Raw genomic sequence first — 22,884 nt, forward strand, 5'->3', positions numbered from 1 at the left:
AATTTGCTTTTATTATGTTTTATTTTTATTGCACTCTGCCTCTTCTAATCATGTTAAGGATGGCCCGCACCCTACTCTGTACTGACCTGTGGGTCATGCCCGCACCCTGCCCCTTTACTGACCTGTGGGTCATGGCCCGCACATCATAACCCCCTTCCCCTGTACTGACCTTTGTTTGGTCCATGGCCGTACCCTGCCCCTGTACTGGACCTGTGGGTCATGTTAAGGATGCCCTTACCCTGCCCCTGTACTGACCTGTTGGTCATGTTAATTTGGCCCTCCCCTGCCCCTGTACTGCCTGTGGGTCATGGCCCGCACCTGCCCCTGTTCTAACCAGTTTGGTCATGACCCGCACCCAGTACTGACCTGTGGGTCATGTTAAGGATGGCCCGTACCCTGCCCCTGTACTGACCTGTGGGTCATGTTAAGGATGGCCCGCACCCTGCCCCTGTACTGACCTGTGGGTCATGGCCCGCAACCTGCCCCTGTTCTAACCAGTTGGTCATGACCCACACCCCTGTGGTCATGGCCCGCATCTGCCCCTGTACTGACCTGTGGGTCATGTTAAGGATGGCCCGCACCCTGCCCCTGTACTGACCTGTGGGTCATGGCCCGCAACCTGCCCCTGTTCTAACCAGTTGGTCATGACCCCACCCTGTGGGTCATGGCCCGCACTCTGCTGCCCCTGTACTGACCTGTGGGTCATGTTAAGGATGGCCCGCACCCCTGCCCCTGTACTGACCTGTGGGTCATGTTAAGGATGGCCTGCACCCTGCCCCTGTACTGACCTGTGGGTCATGTTATGGTCATATGGGCTTGGATGGTCATGGAAGTAAGAAAGTGTAAGATTTTAAAGAGACTTGTTCAAATATGTTGTGAGAAAGTTGACTGACATAAGTCAGTGACATAACTAAAAGAAATTAATACGCCAACACATAAAAACAGATTTACCGGTAACTACAAATTATTCCAATATATTGCATTACATATTGTATGGTATTGTGATATGCTTTGGCTGCTTTTAATTTGATGATTATTTAAAGTAGGCTTTTTTTAAAATATACAAGCGTATCTTTGTTTAATATGTAGTTTTATTTTATATTCCATGAACTGTACTAGTTCCGTTTGAATAATAATTGTTAAACATATTGCACACGTTTAAACCAATTATGTATAAGATTCCATCTTTATCTGTAAATAAAGGGACTCTTACACAGGGCAGTAGCAAGAACAACCAAAAACGTTCCTTTAAAAATTGCATACTCTTTCTCTGTTTGCAGAATATATGCAGAAAAACTAGTGTCTTATTGAATGATAAGGGATTTGATTACAGCTAAGAAATAATCTTAAACGTTATCTGTAAAATGTTGTTTTGGGCCATTTGCAGTAAACAAGTTGACTGCGTATGTGGCAATCAAAGTCTGCAAGGAGAAACCATGCAATTGAGGAAGCCAAGAACCATGTGGAATAATTTCAAAGCAGCTTACCTACTCTTGTATGTGTTTTGTTTAGACGTACGCATTATATATTTTATTTGAGTACAGATTTAGGTTATTGAAATAATAATTGGTTTCCATGCACAAATGAACAGATGTTATGTTTTTCACTAGAGTAAATATATAAACGCAAGTATTAAAATATAATATGTCTGAAGAATATCCACAAAACATGTGTTTGTCATAAATCATATTAAATTTATTGATAAAGAGAACGCACATTATGACTAGTTTTGTCCACCAATCTATAATTTAAAACAAAGTTTGACGTTTTTTACGCACATTTCAATGACGTCAAACTGTGGAATCACTTATTTAAGGAGATATCATTTTCGCGCACCCACCATGTCTCAGATTATGACCAATGCCCATATTAAATAGAGTTTTTCAATTAACAAACAGGTGTCAGTTTGACAGGATTCAATACAACTATGGTGTGTAGATTATAACTGTTGTTTCATGCGACCCCTATTAGAAGTATAGCCCTTTCTAGTAAGGGCATATTCCGGAACCATCTTGAGCACATGTTTGATGCAAATAAACAGTTTTGTGTTAGAGTTCAACTTTTTCTATAAAGTATCAAAGCTATTGCATTCAAACTTGTTACACTTACTACATGTATCATGAGGGGAGTGGGCAAGCAAAGTGAGATAACTCTGGCTGGCAGTTTGACATAATTATGTGCCCTTTTATACTTAGAAAAGTGATATTTAGGTTAAGTTTTGTGTTTATGTCCACTTTATTTCTAATGTATCAACGCTATTGGCTTTCATACTTGCATCAATTACTAACTACCATAAGGGAACTGTGCAGGCAAAGTTATTTAACTCTGACTGGCATTTTGACAGAATTATTGCCCCCTTTTATACTTAGAACATTGAAAATTTTGTTAAGTTTTGTGATTTGGTGCACTTTACTTCTTAAGCATCATGTCTATTGATTTCGCACTTGGAACACATGCTTACTATCATAAGGGGGACTGTGTAGGCAAGTTATGTAACTTTTTTTTCATTTTGAAAGATAATGTAATAAAAGACCACATCTTCACACTATACACCCTCTCCACCCATCCCTCCTTCTGTTTGATGAAGTATTGAGATAGGTCCCTTCACCTTTACAAAAAAACAATATATTAGCGAAGCTCTTCTTCTTCTTATACTTAACCATAAAAGCAAAATCTGTTGCAATTGGTGAATGTTCAAAAAGTGTTCTAGAACAATTTATATATAACCCTGGTCTTTCTTACACACCACTTGATATTTGTGTTTTGTATAAACACCATTGAATAAAATTTGGTCTTAAAACCAAATGAAAGTAATTTATAACAACTACATAGTTTAATTTTATTTCATTGAACGTGTACACAGTTTCAAGTGGTTACCCAGCTCTGTAACATCGTGGGCACAAGGCGAGCTTTTGTTAAAATATGTGTGCTCGTTTATATGAAAGTCTATATCTTATTAAGACACTCACAATTATGTTACCCGGGTTGAGCCAGTTTTTTATCCTTGAAAAAGCTAGTGTTGTCTTCAGTTTTGTTGTTTCATTTTGCTCATGATTTACTTTATTTCCAGGAAACCCGGATAGCAAAGCATTGAGATTGTTCTGGAAGCATTTGTAGTCACAGCTCATTAAGCATCCCCCTGAAGCAGGACCCTCAGTCTACGGGTGAGTTTTCAAGCGATGTGTTTATTTTTGGCAAGCCCCTGAATTCAGAGATGGGTGGGTGCATGTAGATTGACCCTTGTTCGTCGATACATCCATCCAGCTGTACGTTCTAGTATAAACCTCGAACCTCGAAAAGTATTGCTTCTTGTGTGATGAAACCAAATATATTTATTATCATGTGAAATTTCCTTCTTGTTTATTTGGATTCATGTTTCCTTTGACATAAGTAGTAGAGTTTTGACACAAAATTGGAATGTGGGTTCATGGTGGCCAAACCATTTTCTTACTTCATAAAAATCATCTGAGTTTTCTCAGAAAAACTCTCGCTGAATTCATGTTTTTGGGACTATCGTCTAGTAGGCCTTTGCTTATTGTCATTATTGATGAGGTAGTATTTGATAATAAAAAGGATCTTTATAAAAACTCAGTCCAAATTATTTTGTAACAAAGAGGTTATACTTTATCTAAAATAATTATTATTAATTATTATTGTATCAATAGTCCCAGGTCCATCATTTTGCTTGATTGGTCTTTGTCAGCCCGGGTACTACTTAAAAGTACCCCGGGTACTCTTAAACATACTACAATGTACCCAGGGTATGGAAAATGTACCCAGGAATACTAACGCTAAATTGGCCGTTGTTTGATCATTTTCTCAAGTTAGTTAGTATGTTCATATTTATATCAGTGTTCTGTAAAATTGCCCCAGTATAATCGAAACTCATACTCTCAAAGAATGTTGAGTCAGTTTTTTTTTCAAAGATAATTTAGTTTCGTAATTCGTTAGCGCATTGTATCACATCGGATTTTGGGTAGGAGTAAACCTCGAGTACAGTGAAATATTGGCTGGGTGCATTTAAGCGTATTTTCTGTACCCGGGGTATATTGTAGTATACTTGAAGAGTACCCGGGGTACTTTTAAGTAGCACTCAAATCCACATTGACCAATCGAGCCATTGTTTCATCTATGGATTCAAGTCATATAAGTCGTAACACCCTATGCAAGTTTTGTTTTTCGTTTGGTATCAAAAATAGACGGAAACACATTTACAGTATCACGTTGTTCTTTTTTTGCAGACGCCAATTGACGAAATAAAACTTGTCATTCAGCAACACAGCCAGTTGCAGCAGTTGTTACCATATTGACCCCAGTCAAAACTAGGAGCTCAGAGATAACACAGCCAGTTGCAGCAGTTGTTACCGTATGGACCCCAGTCAAAACAAGGAGCTCAGAGATAAATACTGTTTAAGAAAGATATTCTCTACATTCCTCATGGTCAGCCAACACAGCCAGTTGCAGCAGTTGTTACCATATTGACCCCAGTCAAAACTAGGAGCTCAGAGACAATCAGCAACACAGCCAGTTGCAGCAGTTGTTACCGTATGACCCCAGTCAAAACTAGGAGCTCAGAGATAAATACTGTTTAAGATAGATATTCTCTACATTCCTCATGGTCAGGCAACACAGCCAGTTGCAGCAGTTGTTACCATCTTGACCCCAGTCAAAACTAAGAGCTCAGAGACAATCAGCAACACAGCCAGTTGCAGCAGTTGTTACCATATTGACCCCAGTCAAAACTAGGAGCTCAGAGACAATCAGCAACACAGCCAGTTGCAGCAGTTGTTACCGTATTGACCCCAGTCAAAACTAAGAGCTCAGAGACAATCAGCAACACAGCCAGTTGCAGCAGTTGTTAACAAATTGACCCCAGTCAAAACTAGGAGCTCAGAGACAATCAGCAACACAGCCATTTGCAGCAGTTGTTACCATAGTGACCCCAGTCAAAACTAGGAGCTCAGAGATAAATACTGTTTAAGATAGATATTCTCTACATTCCTCATGGTCAGGCAACACAGCCAGTTGCAGCAGTTGTTACCGTATTGACCCGAGTCAAAACTAGGAGCACAGAGACAATCAGCAACACAGCCAGTTGCAGCAGTTGTTACCAAATTGACCCCAGTCAAAACTAGGAGCTCAGAGACAATCAGCAACACAGCCAGTTGCAGCAGTTGTTACCGTATGACCCCAGTCAAAACTAGGAGCTCAGAGACAATCAGCAACACAGCAAGTTGCAGCAGTTGTTACCGTATGACCCCAGTCAAAACTAAGAGCTCAGAGACAATCAGCAACACAGCAAGTTGCAGCAGTTGTTACCATATTGAACCCAGTCAAAACTAAGAGCTCAGAGACAATCAGCAACACAGCCAGTTGCAGCAGTTGTTACCGTATGACCCCAGTCAAAACTAAGAGCTCAGAGACAATCAGCAACACAGCCAGTTGCAGCAGTTGTTACCATATTGACCCCAGTCAAAACTAGGAGCTCAGAGACAATCAGCAACACAGCCAGTTGCAGCAGTTGTTACCAAATTGACCCCAGTTACAACTAGGAGCTCAGAGACAATCAGCAACACAGCCAGTTGCAGCAGTTGTTACCGTATGACCCCAGTCAAAACTAGGAGCTCAGAGATAAATACTGTTTAAGATAGATATTCTCTACATTCCTCATGGTATGTTAAGCACAAACTCTGACAGATCTCATCTTTGAACTTTGTAACGGGCGAAAAATAAATGACCTTGTTCAGAATGAAATGGCAGAATGACAAAGCACAACAATTTAAGGGGAAACCATAAATTAATGTGACCAGCAAAGATGTGTTTAAAGCAAAACAATATGTCATGTCTTTGGGGACTGAATTTTGATGGTGTCATTCATTAAACATTGAATATTTTTGTTAAATATAGTTAAATATAATGATATAAAGGATATTTGATTAAGTCGTGTATGTTAATTATTACTTTAAGCACAAATATAGCACGTCTATCAATAACTTATGAAACTTGCACCTGATAATGATAAATGCATGAAAATTAAATTGTACTTAAGACATTATTTCATACGTTGAGCTTAAGAAAATTGAAAGCTGTTTAAATTATGCTGGTAACATTATATACAAAATATGTATTGGATTATATTCATGTAAAAAACAAGTTTCAGTTTTCTGTTGTTAGATGCAATATAGAAGTATTATCAAGAATCGTGTATGGCACTATTCGAAATGAATATTCATTAAATAAAGACAAAATCATTTAATCTTCTTTCAATTGTCAATTCTGTATGTACTACTACTACCTTATTTATTTGACTTGATATGGTTTGTTAAATTATAAGATAATGCCTCTTTATTTGGAAAGCTTTCAATGTTTTGAAACTGAGTATTTAAAAATGAATTATTAAAAGAATTATGAAAATCATGACTGATGTCAAAGTTATGTTTGATTTTGCCAATTTTGTGTTGATATTTAATATACATGTACTTACATGCTCATAAGTGTTGACATTTGTTTTTGAACATAATAGTTTTTTATGTTTTATATCGTGTATATACACATTTACAAGTCCAAATTTTCATCCTCTCAATCACTCAGTAACTTTACCAACAATAAATGTTGGATCTCTGTATATAGGTAAATTGTGCAATTGATATATAGAGCAACTGCAACAAATCAGTCAGTTACAAATCAAGGCAGAGTGATGTAATATGCTGGCAATTGTTAAGTAGTGCAGTTGTCTCTTTTTGTTCTCAGGTTAGAGCAATGTTGTTTGCTTCAAAAATAAAAACACAGTCTCCCTTGTAAGAAAATTAATGTGTTCACATCTCAACATAACAAGTAAATTCATAGAGAAAATCAAATTATTTACATGATATACTCGACAATTAGTCTAATGGAATTTGTAGAATAAAAAATAACATGTAATTATGACGATTATAAGTGAATGTTTGACACAAAATGTCTCTTCAGAAATGTGTATATTTTAATGATGAATCTATACATTGTACTTTCTGTACTTTTTATAGTATATTTTATGAACGTGCAGCTGATAAGTGAATGTGACTATTTACGAGTTATGTTACAATTTGTTACACGTTGACATGGCCACATAAGCTGTTAATGGAGTGCATTCACTGCGGCCAGTTTCCAGAAATCTCCCAATTGAAAAACACCAGAAAATATCTTAAGATCAGATAGTTTGGTTGTTCACATTAGTTTTGATTTATTTATTGATTGTGTTATGCCTTGTACTCTTAATTTGTTATCAAATATTTAAGTTTATGTGACTTGAAGAGACTTACATGTTTATTTTATTGATGTGTTTGTGCTGATTTCTTGCATTCTGATTAAAGAATATTCAAGTGGAAAAAGAATATTATTATGCATTGAAAGTGTGTTGTGATTTCAAATAAAAATACTATGAAAATATAGTTCAGTCGTTCGATTACAAATTTATTACAAAGGTGATCAATTGCTCATCAAGTGTAGGTGTTTGCATACGGACATAATATGTCTGTGCTTTATATGTATATAATGTAGATCCCCATTTACCAGAACATATTTTGATGTGCTTAAATGTGCTAATAGCCTGATGAAATTCGTGTTGACTATGCGTTTTACATTTTGCCATTTTTATTTAAAAAATGAAAAACAAATGAATTGTCAGTGTAAATAAATACTGTATTGTTGTTCAATCAGTTAAACTATTTCACTGTTTTCATGCATATGTTCAAATCATTTTCATTTTTGTTCAATCTTTAAGATGCAACGCTTGTGTAATTTAGTTTATGAAACTTATATATACACAAAAATGAAGTACAGATGTATATCAAATGACTGCTGTGGGCTTGTGGTAAACAGAAAACCATGCTTTAAATTGAAAAACCTTGTTATATGCCATGTTTTTCATTTAATAATATTAAAAGCACTCTTGAAATTGAACTTCTTGAAAATATGTTTCATTGTTTTGTAAAAATATCTTAAGTTATCTATTCTAAATTATCTATTCTTATATAAGAAATACAAATTAAAATTGGTTATTGGAAATAAGTCAATTAAAAGTCAAGGGATAATGATGTAATGTACTTAAAAATGTCAAAACTGCTATTGTCTCTATTTGTATTCTAGATATGTTATATCCTTAAACAAACAAATACAATGTTGTCTCCTTGTTGAATAGGTGTTGTGTACCTCTGAACATGTCAAGTCATTTACTTTAAGTATTTTAAATTAGTTCTCACTATCTGCACCCGTAAGTCACTCATGAATTTTGTGTAATAAACATTGGATAAATATATTTTTATATAATCAATTATAAGATAAGGTAAAAAGTGTATGTGCGTTATAAGTAATAAACATTGGATAAATATATTTTTATATAATCGATTATAAGATAAGGTGAAAAATGTATGAGCGTTATTAGTAATAAACATTGGATAAATATATTTTTATATAATCGATTATAAGATAAGGTGAAAAATGTATGAGCGTTATTAGTAATAAACATTGGATAAATATATTTTTATATAATCGATTACAAGATAAGGTGAATAGTGTATGTGCGTTATTAAATTCATCAGGTATGACCATACTGTGCTACAAGTTTTGTAATTGTGACTATTAAAAGTACATGATCTGCAAAAAATGTCACTTAAACAAATGTGTATATGTTTATCATTATTAAATTCTTTCCAACTAGATTACACTTGATAAGTTTCGGCTTAAAGCTGAAAAGTTATTGTTACATTTTATCAGCGTTGAGCTCAACTAGCATCCGTAGTGAATACTGTAAAATTTAAGCTTTCTCCGAATGAGTATGTTGAAAATATCTTGACGACGGTTAGAATCTGTTTCGCATGTGTCAAAAAACTAGAACTAAAGGTCAAATCTTAGAAAAAAAACTTGTTTTCACTGCAGAGGCTTCTTTTATTAATCGATCTGCAGTCAACGTTCTCCGAATACTTATATTGACGATATCTAGAATGAGTGCGAATCTGGGTCACGTGCATCCAAAATCTAGGTCACCAGATCATATCTAATACGATTATTATCTCATTAAGAAATCAATATTGATGATACCACACCGAAGATGTGGACCATTGTTTCTTTAAATGTTTGCGTTATCAGGACGTTCGTGTGCAAATGTTTATAAACACGAGTATATTTCATCCAATTAGTGCATAAAAACTCGTGTTTGGCATACAAACGTTGACCTAGGAAGAAAATTGTAAGCTCGTTCAAGAAGTTCAGTTATTAATCAAACGAACGAGACGATTTAAAGGGGCCTTTTCACAGATTTTGGCATGTTTTGAAGTTTTTCATTAAATGCTTTATATTGATAAATGTAAACATTGGATCTAAAAAGCTCCAGTAAAAAAAACAAGAATAAAATAAAAACATGCAAAAAGAAGCCTTCAGCAGGGCTCGAACCAGTGACCCCCGGAGTCCTGGAGTAAAAACCAATTAGACCGCTCGGCCATCCTGCCAAGTATGTATGAGAGATGTATTTTGTACTTTATATAAGCAATCTTAGTAGTTTCACAAAATTACACGACAATAACAGAACTCTCCAAATTATTAAATCGGTTCGCGTTGCAACGCTTAATAATTTCAGGTTTTTAAATCGTCAAAAGATGCATATAATGGCTATATTAGACCATGGTAAATGTTCAGTATTACTGTTTCCTCACAAATATCATAACTAAAACGAAAATTTGCGAATCTGAAACAACTTTTTTCAATTTTGTCAATTTATCAAAACTTAAAAAGATCCCTTTAAGTGCATGCTGTTCTGGTTTTATGCTGTTCGCATGTAGTCATTTTCACTTTGCTTCTGAACAGAAAATGGTAAAAAATAGGCCAAAACTAAATACTGTGCTAATAAGAAAAGTTCATGGAATATAATCCTATATAAAGATAAAATATGAAATCTGGGCTTAATGCATGTTTGTAAAATGTCGTCCCAGATTAGCATTAATGCATGTTCATAAAATGTCATCCCAGATTAACCTGCCCAATCCACAAAGGCTAATCAGGAACGACACTTTCCACATAAACGGGTGGCTTCTTTTTAAGGATAATTCCTTAAAACAAAAGTACCATACAAGTGGAAAGTGTCGAACAGCAAAGGCTAATCTGAAACGACATTTTCCACATAGACTGGCTGATAATTTAAACGATAATTCCCTTGAAAAATTCCATACAAGCGGATAGTTTCGAATTGAACAGGCCAATCTTGGACCACAACGCACATGCATTAAACCCGGTTTTCCCAAGGCGCGGCTCATATTTTTTAATCCAGATGTTCGACCATTTAAGTTTTAATGACCAACATCATACAATTTGCTAATAACATACGCATTGAAACTATCAAATAAAAGGTACTTAATATAATGATCCATCAAGAACGTAATATGATATACCAAGAAAAACAAGTTGACAAGCAAGGGGTCGTATAACTTCACTACGGAATAGATTTTACGGTTACTGGCGCACGTAGGTCATCTTGTGACGATATTTCTATCTGAAATACTTGTGAGTATCGGTGTTTTGGTACATCATAACCTTTGAATAGTAACTAGCTATAAGAATATTATTAATTTCAAACAACTGAACTATTTTATGTTGCTAAAGATGAACAAAGATGGACACACACAGCCGCTTTGTAGATTCGCCTTAGTTTAGTTTAGTCTAACCTATTTATTTTAGCTCGATTGCATGGAAAGCCTTAACTTATTTGAAACGCTCCTGAGTCCATTTCCTCGGACTAGAACTAGTACTTGGTGTCTATGGGGAGATTTAAAGAACGATTCGACAGTGGGGATCGAACACGTGACCTCCCGATCTCGAGGCGGACACCATATCTACTACGCCACGGCGACTGTATGTTTGTTTATCCTTTTAACGCTTTATTTCGACTTCTTAATGAATTGAGTGTTAGCTATATGATGCTTTGTTTCAACATCAATTTAATAAATTCGAGATGTTGTTGTCCTATTGATTATCGTTTTGTTTTTATGTAATCGTTTCTCAGACAGTCACACTTCTAGTTTTCTGGTATGTGTTTAATTATTTAGTAATTAAATGGTCATTAAATTGAAGTGTCTTGTCTTTGTATTGCACATGCATCTGAATCGTGTCGCTATGAAGTTAACTGTTATTTAGCTTTTAATGTTTAACACATTTTTTGGACCAACATGCCCAAGTGTGAGGTCTGATCATCGGTCTAAAAAATATCCTGATTATATTATTATATTTATTGAGTTTCATAATTTGATAACATCTGAATGAAACTCGTCGGTTATTCAAATAATAAAGCGACCTGTTCATTTTCATTATTTGTGTGATTACCGTCCACAGATTTGTTTGCCTATTGCTCAGGGAAGCGGACAACGACAACGAGCGAGGCATGGTATTGTAATGCGCACGGGGGGCTTAGCCTTTTGCTAAAATTTTCGCTAAGAAGAGACTAAATTTGACAAAATATCATAAAAACGTAAAGTGTCGTACCTAATAAGCACGTGCGGGCTGCATTAAGCCCCGTTTTCATAGGCTAAATTATTTGAGCCGATTCGTTGCCTCGTGGTTACACACTCGCACCAGGGGGTCGAATGATTTAAGACCGCTCTCAAGCATGACCTTCTAGTATTTTTCGTGTTCATTAGACGTTCGACCAACTAAAAGGTCTTCACTGTGAGCACTAACTAAAAAGGTTCGTCGCTGGAACCGGAGATGATATGACCTGAGGTCGCATGTATCTATCATTATACATCATGATGCAGATGCCACGTCCTTTAAAGGAGCGGTGGCAGTAAAGAGCTTCCTGGCGAATTAGTAAAAAAGTTATACACCCAATATGTATTTTATCGTCCGTGCCTTTAATAGAAATATCAACGGCGCTCTGCTCCACCCATTCCCCTTGCATTTATTAGTCGACTCCTTATGGCTCGAAGTCGCGGGACCGACAAGAAAACTTTGACCTTCGAGCCGAAAGATTCATACTATTATTATTTGTTTGCTTACAAAAACAACAGCACAAAATTAACTTTCAGTCAAGGCGCCGAAGGCACTGACATTGTTCGCTGTTTTTTAATCTTAGACGCAACTCAGTTTTCAAAAGTATGTGATAGCTTTTTATATCGCAAGTTTGAAGTGACCACAACCAATTCAAATTTATAAAGAGTGTGTCTTAAAGCACATATTGAGACGTGTTGTTAATCAGTGTGCACAGGCTAGTCTTATATGACATGCATTAAGCCCCTTTTTCCTGAAAGCAGCCAATATGTACAGATTTTAATGATCAACACTAGACTGGCCAACGTTGTCTTACAAGCTGTTAAATACTTTTAAATACATACACAAAATTTAGTGTACCAGTGGGAACTATAAACAGGCAGATGCGGTGGTTAGATCAGACGCTCCTAGCCTAGCATTCGTCGTCTGCTTAATTTTACTGCAGTTATACACACAGGCAGTCACGGGTTACAGTTCCTAACGTAGTAAAGCCCATACTGATTTGCAAAATTGTCTTTACATTATTTGTGAGCTTACGCTCACAAATAAAAACGAAACAAAATTTTGCAAGTGTTGTTAAATTAACATTTTGAGTGTCTATGTTGCAGAGTGGAACGCTATTCGTCATTAGTCCGTGTAAGAAGAAATCTGCGTCGTACAACTCCATATATACAAGCATACGGCGTATGTACGCTTGCCCGTCTGCGTCGTACAAATCCATATAACAGCATACGGCGTATGTACGCTTGTCCGTCTGCGTCGTACAACACCATATAGCAGCATACGGCGTATGTACGCTTGTCCGTCTGCGTCGTACAACACCATATAGCAGCATACGGCGTATGTACGCTTATCCGGCACAGGCTTATCTGGGACGACACTTTACGCACGTGCATTAAGCCACGTTTTCCCAGAACGAGGCTCATATTTACCCAAAGATTCATCAAGTGTCATGTAGAAACATTCAGTGCGTTTTGTGTTTGCTTAATGCCTGATATGTGAATGTTTGTATTTATTAAACATTGTTTGTTGAATATAAATGTGAATTACCGATACATATTTTATTAAAGAATCATTATTATATTACTATCGAATTATGTCAAGTGGTCTATTCAATGATGATGCGATGAGAGTGATTATAACTGATGATAAATGATGATAACCGACGATAACTGAAGTTAACCGATGATAACCGAGGATAACTGACGTCAACCGATGATAACCGAGGATAACTGAAGTCAACCGATGATAACCGAAGCAATGGCTTTTGATTTCGTTATTATTACACAAAGCAAGCATGTTGTAATTTGTTAAATACATTTTAATCACCATATACCGTTAATAACATAATTTCGATAAAACAACCGTCACAATGTCGATTCACTTAATTGCGTCTGTCAGATCTTGTCCAGATTGTAACTTCATCATCGATGTACATCTGAAATAAAATACCAAAAAGCATCACTATTCGAAGACGGTGTTGTCAAGTGCAATGCATGTATGCATAACTAAAGAATCCTAATCACACTTACAAGTCAGTTGTTGAATACTAGTATGAAGATTTAACAGCTGGACCTGACTGTAACTTTCTGATAAGTCTGGAGATGTTAAATGAATTACTGAAAACAAAAAACTGAAATATTTACTCCCAAGATCATTAAGGTATTAATTCAATCATGTATTGCAGTAACCTTTCAGATCTGGGGCATAGTTGTAAAAATCGGTTGAGCTGTAAAGGAAATACATTTATTAATAGAGTAAAGCGTCTGGAATGCGTTGTAATGATAATTTTTAAAGTGCGTGTATTTTCTTACAAGGCGTTTAAAAGTGATATTATGGGCATTTTTCACTGTTGATTTGAGCTGAAAAGAAATAACAGGCCAAAAGAGTTAGTTAAAATGTGGTAACTGTCCAATTATCTGCAACTCATCTTTCTTCTAATTGTTTATAAAAATATATATTATATTCGATATTTTACATGACTCACCCAGTCCTCTAAGCGGAAATGATACGTTCAACAAAATAGTGCCCTTGTGTCGTATGAACGAATCTGCACTAACACTCAATTTTGATTCACATTGAAATCGAATCATTTTCATATTCAAATGCATTATTTTTCTCTTTCCGGGATCTTGTTTTAGCATTATAGGATGTTGATGCTGCATTAACAAATATAAGTGTATATGAAGTGAAAACACCAAAAATAAAAAAAACGGCTGCGATATACACCTATAAATTGTTAGATGCCCATAATATCTCTTTCAATAGGCTGAACAGTATTTAAGCCTGACCGACACAGAGGAAGCGCGTTATATCTGACTCGCAGAGGTCCCGGATTTGAATCCTGTGGATTTCATTCAACTATTTTACTTGACATTATAGTTATTGCAGAATACGCCACACATAACAGCATGTTTTGGTAAAACCATTTAACGACACTTTCAATACCAAACATACACAGAGATTTGACTGGAACAAGCACTTTTTAAAACAAGAATTTCAACGAGTACATAAAATACAGATTTTATGCTGCTTATGGCAGTGTAAAATACATCAGAATTACTCTTTTTATTAGCCTGTGTTCTTGTTTAAAAGTTCATTGTGTACTGCACGGTTATGCACGGTTATACTTCACGCAAAGTGAAATTTTGTCACCGATTTCAGACGTATTCAAGGATGTATTCACAAACCTTAATTAAGATATCGGCACAAACTGCAAGAACACTTGTCTTTTATGCACTTAAGATGTTTTTCAACTATATTTCAATAACTGAGATATTTGAACAAATAAAGCTTTTAACAGTGTGTTAACATTCTTCAAGCCTAGAGCAAGACTGCCACTGATTTTGTGGCAATATGTGGCTTAAGGGATAAAAGATCAAGCATACGAAACAAGAGAGAATGGCGTGAATGGAATGCATGCGTATCGTTGTGTATTTTTGTAATCTTGTTCTCCAATCTGAAATTTAAATATATGGAGATCATCGTATTTGCTAGTAAGGTAATTCAAAAATTGAACACTTATTCTTCCCAATCAGATCCGCATCCCATCCCTTACAGGCCCATTCATTTTGTCCATAATATTCACATCACTCATCTTGTCTCGCACTCCAATGGTCACACTGGACATTGGTCGAATAATCATTAAAATCGTTTTATAATCATGCTTGTAGATGAATTTCTGCAATATTAACATTCCATTATCTGTGGTTTTACCATTTAAATTACACTAATTTCAATGCCGAAATGATCGCATTATAATATTGGGGACGATTGAACTTTACCGGTACGCAACACTTAACATCAAACAGCTTACCCTAACCCTAACCCTTAACACCTAACACATAACAACTAACGCAACATCTTATAATCCATTTTATCCTATATATTTCCTTAGTATCGGGGGCTACAGCCCCCAAACCCCCGCTTTGTCGATAGTGGTAAACAACTGCGTACCGGTAAAGTTCAATCTAGCCTAATACTGCAACCTTTTAAAGCAATTTTCAAGCCTTTCTTTCCCCTATCGCAAACTTTTGTAATACTTTTAACGATCGATATGTTTTTTTTTTATTAATTTCAATAAAAGGGCATGTCATACGAATGCAGGCACTAGTACAAACATCGTTTTGGCAGCCATATTTCGACAAAGAATTTTTCGACAAAAGCCCCATATAACAGAAAACGCAAATTAAAAGTTCATTTTTTTTTAACTTAAAATGCAATTGACGTGATAAACATACTGCAGAAACATGTGGATATTAGAAAAAGGCACATAATACAAGCCTTAGATTTTTAAATAGCTTTTATTCAAGAAGAGAAGAAAAACTCTTTAGAAATTACGCACTACGGAGAGATACTCGATGTTTTAGTTGAATGTAACCTAAGATGGCGGCGTTTGACAAATCATTCAGTGAACGAACTTGACAAATACATTTTAGTAAGGAATATAAAACTCATAATGTAATGACAAAGGTGAATATGTGTTTATTACATCTATTTATATGAAATAGCTATATATAAACGATGGTCTGATTCATACAATTTCTATTTTTCAAACAAATGAATCGTAAACTGTACATTTTGTCAAGACAGATGAATGAGCTGCTCCCCTTTTTTTCAAGTATCGTTCGGTGACCTAGTGTAGAAATGGACCTAATATCGATGATTTTGTTTACATTAAAGCGGGTATATACGATTTTTTATATGTGTTAAATTGTAATATATTGATAAAATATATTACAATACATAAAATGGGAAAGAAAAATTATACATTACTGATGTCATTAAAGCCAGGGTTCGCCAAAACCGTCGGTCTGCCAGTCCAGACCGGCAATTTTTTCTCGGGACCGACAAGTGAATTAAGATAATCGGTTCGACTGACCGACACAATCAGATGAAAAATGATTTCAAAAAGATCACTCAAAGTGTATAATATGCTATTGGATTAATAGAAAGTACATGCGTTTTGTTCAACTTCTGTCAAAATCCTTTTTTTCTTACCTTCATTTTGATGTTTTGATGTTTAAAGTTGGATTAGAAATCTTGTTTCAACAGGCATTTGTGAGCTTTTTGTTAAATAGTTTCATTATTATATTGTTCAGGGAAGGATATATTTTAATGTACATACCAACAATTTCTGAAATCAATATTAGATTTTTCACCAGATGTACAATATTTCGGATATTTTAAATTCGGACATAGGGTTATTTTGGTGTTGATTTGTTGTTGATAGTATGTAGCAAAATGTTTTGTGTTATTTCAGACAACAAGAATGGATGGTGGTAATTATCATGGGCCTTTCTATCAAGAAATAGGTGTGCAAGACATTCATTTAATTGAATCTGGAAATCAACCACCTCAGCTAAGACAAAATATTTTAACAATAGCTAGGTGTTGTTTTAGAACTTGTGAAATTGGCTAATAAACAGAAATTGAAGTAATCCAAAGTGTGAATGGGCGTGTGCAATTAAGTCAAACTTGATTGGATGTCACCAGGGCCCTCAATCTATCAAATCTGCGGCCTAAATTTGGCCGCAGTCCCCCACCTGAAAAGTATAATTTTTTCCCCTTTTTTGGGAGAAAAATTCCCCGTAGGATTTAAAAAAACAACAAGGGCTGTTTGTTAAACATGCATGCCCCCCATATAGGCTGTCCGTTGTAGTGGCAGCCATTGTGTGAATATGATTTTTGTCACTGTGACCTTGACCTTTGACCTAGTGACCTCAAAATCAATAGGGGTCATCTGCGGGTCACGATCAATGTACCTATGAAGTGTCATGATCCTAGGCAAAAGCGTTCTTGAGTTATCATCCGAAAATCATTTTACTATTTCGGGTCACCGTGACCTTGACCTTTGACCTTGTGACCTCAAAATCAATAGGGGTCATCTGCAAGTCATGATCAATGTACCTATGAAGTTTCATGATCATAGGCGTATGTGTTCTTGAGTTATCCGAAAACCATTTTACTATTTTGGGTTACCGTAACCTTGACCTTTGACCTAGTGACCTCAAAATCAATAGAGGTCATCTGCGAGTCATGATCAATCTACCCATGAAGTTCCATTATCCTAGGCGTATGCGTCCTTGACAGGGTTCGACATTAACTTTTTTTACAGCCAGACCATCGGACCAGCTCCTCATAAAATGTACTAGCCCGAATATGATGTCTACTAGACCATAAATGACATAACAAATAAACACAATTGTGTCGTGTAACGGTTCAATCAATTATTTATCAGTAAATAATTAGTGAACACAAGAAAGTCATTTTGATGCAAAGAGTAAAAAATAAAATAAAACTATTTAACAACATAAATTGTTTGTTATAATTTCACTGTTTATCACCAGTTAAATAAATGATGTCTGTACAGAAGGTGACATTTATTCAAGGTCATCAAATTCTGGCCTCCTTGACCGCTGTGCTCCATGCAACCACAGCTCTAAGGCCCTTTTTCCAGCATAATCTGTGTCAGTTTTACCGTCGGATTCTTCTTTATTAACTTATTTGTCTGATGAAAATCCAATCTTGAACAAAGCCATTCTTTAAATAACATTCTCTCGTCTGCTACGCCAAAATGTTTACATTGATGATACCGATTGTCAATAGAAGTCGTAAAAACATGATGTAAAGTTCTAAGACACTTAAGAAAATCATTAATATTCATGACAACTTGACCAATGGAAACAAGCAATTTCTGCGGGAAGCTCTCCTTCGCCAATCGCGTCTAAAAATAGCGATGAATCATGTGAATTCTCCACGTTTATTTATACATATATGCTAGTTTTGTTCTGATGTAAATAACGGATACGAGAGTTATTTTACACATTAAGAGAAAAAGGTTTTCGGTTAGGTATAGTTATATGAATCAGTATAGATTTGTTATGTACGACCAGTCGGACAAGCTAGCCCACAGTTTTACTAGCCCGACCACTGATCTTACTAGACAATGTCTGTCGGACGTGCCTTAGTGTCGAACCCTGCTTGAGTTATCATCCGGAAACCATTTTACTATTTTGGGTCACCGTGACCTTGACCTTTGACCTAGTGACCTCAAATCAACAGGGGTCATCTGCAAGTCATGATCAATCTACCCATGAAGTTTCATGATCTTAGGCGTATGCGTTCTTGAGTAATCATTCAAAATCCATTTTACTATTTCAGGTCACCGTGACCTTGACCTTTGACCTAGTGACCTCAAAATCAATAGGGGTCATCTGCGAGTCATGATCAATGTACCTATAAAGTTTCATGATCCTAGGCCCAAGCGTTTTTGAGTTATCGTCTGACAACCACCTGGTGGACGGACCGACAGACCGACCGACAGACCGACATGAGCATAGCAATATACCCCCTCTTCTTCGAAGGGGGGCATAAAAAAATAATAATTTAAAGATAAGTCTCATGATTATTATATCATAATTTTATTTCAATTTAATCTTGATAAACATACTTAATTATGAAAAAAGAAATTAACATAGTGCAAACATGTACAAATGTAATAATGAGAGAGTAAGTAAAAAATCTCCCAAAAAGGAAAACGCCGCGAAAATTCCCCCTCGTGAGGGTAGCAACCCGCTTTCCCTAAAATGGATTGAGGGCCCTGGTCACCCTAACTTTTCAAGAACATGGATTTGTAAGGCTGTGCAGGCTAAAAAACTGTTTGACAAAAAAAAGTCTAAAAAGTATGCCATTGGGTTATTATTAATAGAATAATTGTTTAATTATATCGACTTTGAACATTTTTTTATTGTATTTTAATGTGATAAAAACCCATAAACATCTAAAAGGTACTCTCTTTTGTTGTGTTTTGCTGTTATAGTTTAGTCAGACAGTGGGACTGACAGAAACTGATTCGGACTGACAAAAATTTCAAGTCTGTCAGTCTGAATGACTGACAAATTTTTCAAGTTTTGGCAAACCCTGAAAGCCCAATTTCATAAAATGCAGCAAAGACAAATTAGCGCCCCGAGCCGATTGTGACGTAGAGTAAAGTGGGTAGTTATCGCCCATTTAACATTGTTTTTGCATTTAATGTCACTAACTTGCGATTTATTCGCAATCAATTTGTACACTTAGGTTATTTTGCAGTTGAACGTGAAATTGCTGATATAATTTCTATAGTCTTTATGTGTTTGATGCGAGAATGCACTAACAAAAATACAAGGTGTATGGTGGCAGTTTTCGGACACTTCAGGTAGTTATTTTCCACCCTACAAGTTAAAAAAAATCTAATTTTTGTACTGAAATTGAAGATTTCTTTTATTTTTTTCTTTCACAAAATTTGTTCTGAACAAAATCACAAAGCAATTCAATGAAACATTGTACGATTGAGTTACAATCATCTTTTGCAGTGGAATGGGTAGTTGCAAACTTGCTCTGCGGGTATCTCTAAGATCATTGCGTCCCCTGTGCAGTTAATATGCCATTCGGATCCACAGGAAGTACAGCAAATCCACTCACTGGCAGCTCCCTCGTCGGATCGACAACCCGGTTCATTGCTGTCCAAGCTTCATGGGGGTTCTTTCAGGTAATTCAGTGTGCCGACTTTTAATTGCATTTATTCAATCTCTACCTGGGGTATTGTTTGGAAAGGGGTTTCAATCAAGGATTGTTTTCACCTCAAGGCAAAGTTCATTGCTTGTTACTTGATAACCGATGGATGCCATCCCAGTACGGTACTCAACCAATGCATTTTCTTCGGCTTCTGTCAGGACGGTGAAAGGGTCAAGTCTTGCTCTATGCCACAGGGTCCAGTAAAAAAAAAAAAAAAATTGTTTATGTAAACAATTTTTTTTTTTTTACTGGACCCTGTGCTCTATGCTCTGGAGTTCGACCTGCGAGTTTGTCCATTAGAGTGGATTTATGAATCCTGAACATTTCTGCTGCCTTCCGCTTCAACACAGCACCACTATTTGCCATAGCTATAGCAAGTTTTTAATTGGCATCTGAATAATGTTTGTCGCTTTTTGATACTTTTAGTTGCTTTGTCATGATTCTGAAAAATAAAAGAAGCAATTTATACTTGGGGAATACTTACTTCAGTATTGTCGATATTTCCCGCAATTGACAATTCTAAGTGGCAATTTTCGACCATCCCAGTAACCAGACAACGGTGATTTTGTTTGCATTAACGATTAACAGTCATTATATTAAGGATACAAACTATCATTTCTCACTATTTCAGCACCTAATAGCATTAAATAGATGTTTTATGACTAAAATGATTTGGTACCTACCTTATAGATGTTGATAAGATGCTCACATTAAAATACGATATGATTTTCAACGATTGAAAACAAAAAGCGCTGAATGGAACTTGTATGTGATATGTATGATGTCATCATAAATGACGTTATATTTAGCAACTACATAATAGAAATAACAATAATTTAAATGTGTCCGATAAATACCACAGGACGATATTACCCGACCTTACTCTACATATTTTCCTACAATAACCGAAGCATTCGTCTTTGTATTAGGATCGCAGTTAGTGTTCGTGTGTCGTATGAAAAGATATCGTTGGAGGAATTCAAACAAACCGTTAAACTAAGTTTAGATTCACATCGTACATGTATGGTATACATGCTGGCGAATTCGTTTTCAATTTCAGAATTAAATATCTGGCTTATTTCGCATTTTTCGACACATGTTCTTCTTAACTTTTATTTTAATTTATATTGAAATATATATATAATAATTGTTTACACATTTTATATAAATTCATAAATATTTGACAAAATCGTATATACCCGCTTAAATCAGTGCGTTGAAGGCAATGAAGTTTTTCGCCATTGCATAATCTTAGACGCAACTCATTTTTCAAAATTAGGTTATAGCTTTTTTTTAATCACAAGTTAAAAATAAACACACTCAAATTTTGAAAGAGTGTGTTTTTTATGCAAAGATAACGATGAGTGTACATACTGTTTATCATGCTATTTTTTGTTATAGAGATAGCTTAGACGACTTAAAATAACGTAATGTCCCTTTTTTATAGACATTATGAAAGCATGGATAATGTTTCGTCATGGTTGGAAATCTGATTCGTGCATTATTGGGGTAAAAAAGGGAGATATGAAATGTTAATATATTTCACCAAACAACAATTACAGCAATCAACATAAATCACACTTATGGAGTATATAAATACATACAAATATCAAATGCATTAATTAAATATATAGTAAATAATAACTAAGGCAATGAAAATTGCGACATAATAATGAGAAAAGTTTCAACAAAACAAAAAAAAGAAAACTTAATGTGAAAAAGATAAAACAATAAAAGATGGAAATGTAAATTGACAAAAAGTAAAGAAGTATTATAGAACGAAAACAATTGAATATGATTTAATTGCTTTCAGTTACAGCAATTTTCCTCCTTCTTTATAAAGTACCGGTAAATGGTACTTTCCCAATGGAGCCAAAATTTCCAAATTCCCAATCGGCATCTGAAAAAATCCCAATCGGCGTACGGATTTTTTCTCAAAACAATCGAAAGTTTCGTAACAAAACACAACTTTCGGCGAGCGAACAAAGAAAATCTTATAGTTGTGTGTAGCCACGCGCTTGATTAATTTCGGGTTTTATTATTCAGCGCGTTCAATCAATAGAGTCGTTACTGTTTCCGTTCTTTTGTCAGGCAGCCAGCGTACTGTTTTACGTCGGTTTGTATATAACCTTATCGTTGTTTGAAATGAGTCTCAGTCATAATAGCAAATATTATGAAAAAAACTAAAAAAGAGTCATCAGGCAAGTGGATCCCGTTTACTGACGCAGTTTGGTTTCAAGATTTCAAATAATCTTTGCACGACCAATCGGAACCGTCTATCACAGGACACATTGACAGCACTAATGATGCTGTGCAGAGAGGGATGCCAGCAACTGAGTGATGATCAAACATCAAAGATTGTTGAAATTTTCAAAAAAAATGAAAGAAAGAGACATTGCTTTATAAGAGATTAAAACAACTAGTAAATGATTGTGTGTGTTCTTTTTAATATTTTGTTATTTATAATATATAATAAGACCCAAACTTCACGACGCGATTTTCCCAATTTAAAGATTTCACAACTCGATTTTTCCCAATTTTGAGGTTTTCACGACTCAATTTTTCCCAATTGGACTGGTACGGGTACTTTTCCCAATTTGACGAGGAAAATCGCTGAGTTAATAGCACTTGACAAAAAGCATATACAACATACAGCTATATACCCTATTTTCACAATATGAGGCACCATTTCATGACAATTGGGCATAATACATGTTATGTTGACTATGCATACAAATAAATCTTCGGAACTACAATGATTGGTTTTTAACTTGTAATTTCAAGTAATGATGCAGCGGAAACAAAGAAGCTGATTAGACA

At 35.5% G+C, this 22,884-nt stretch overlaps 2 long non-coding RNA genes across 3 annotated transcripts; both read left to right on the plus strand.

Moving 5' to 3' along the window:
- Positions 1-1,476: 1,476 nt before the first annotated feature.
- Positions 1,477-5,582, plus strand: LOC127839240 (uncharacterized). Its single transcript, XR_008030237.1, has 3 exons — positions 1,477-1,495; positions 3,071-3,164; positions 4,242-5,582. It is a non-coding gene; the product is annotated as an uncharacterized LOC127839240 (long non-coding RNA).
- A 2,214-nt stretch (positions 5,583-7,796) lies between these two features.
- LOC127839245 (uncharacterized) lies at positions 7,797-8,696 on the plus strand. Of its 2 annotated transcripts, none has more exons than XR_008030245.1 (2): positions 7,797-8,468; positions 8,543-8,696. It is a non-coding gene; the product is annotated as an uncharacterized LOC127839245 (long non-coding RNA). The 2 variants fall into 2 exon arrangements; XR_008030244.1 differs by having other exon boundaries at positions 7,797-8,394.
- Positions 8,697-22,884: the final 14,188 nt, after the last annotated feature.

This window comes from Dreissena polymorpha, chromosome 7, assembly GCF_020536995.1.
Source record: "Dreissena polymorpha isolate Duluth1 chromosome 7, UMN_Dpol_1.0, whole genome shotgun sequence".
Classification (NCBI taxonomy): domain Eukaryota; kingdom Metazoa; phylum Mollusca; class Bivalvia; order Myida; family Dreissenidae; genus Dreissena; species Dreissena polymorpha.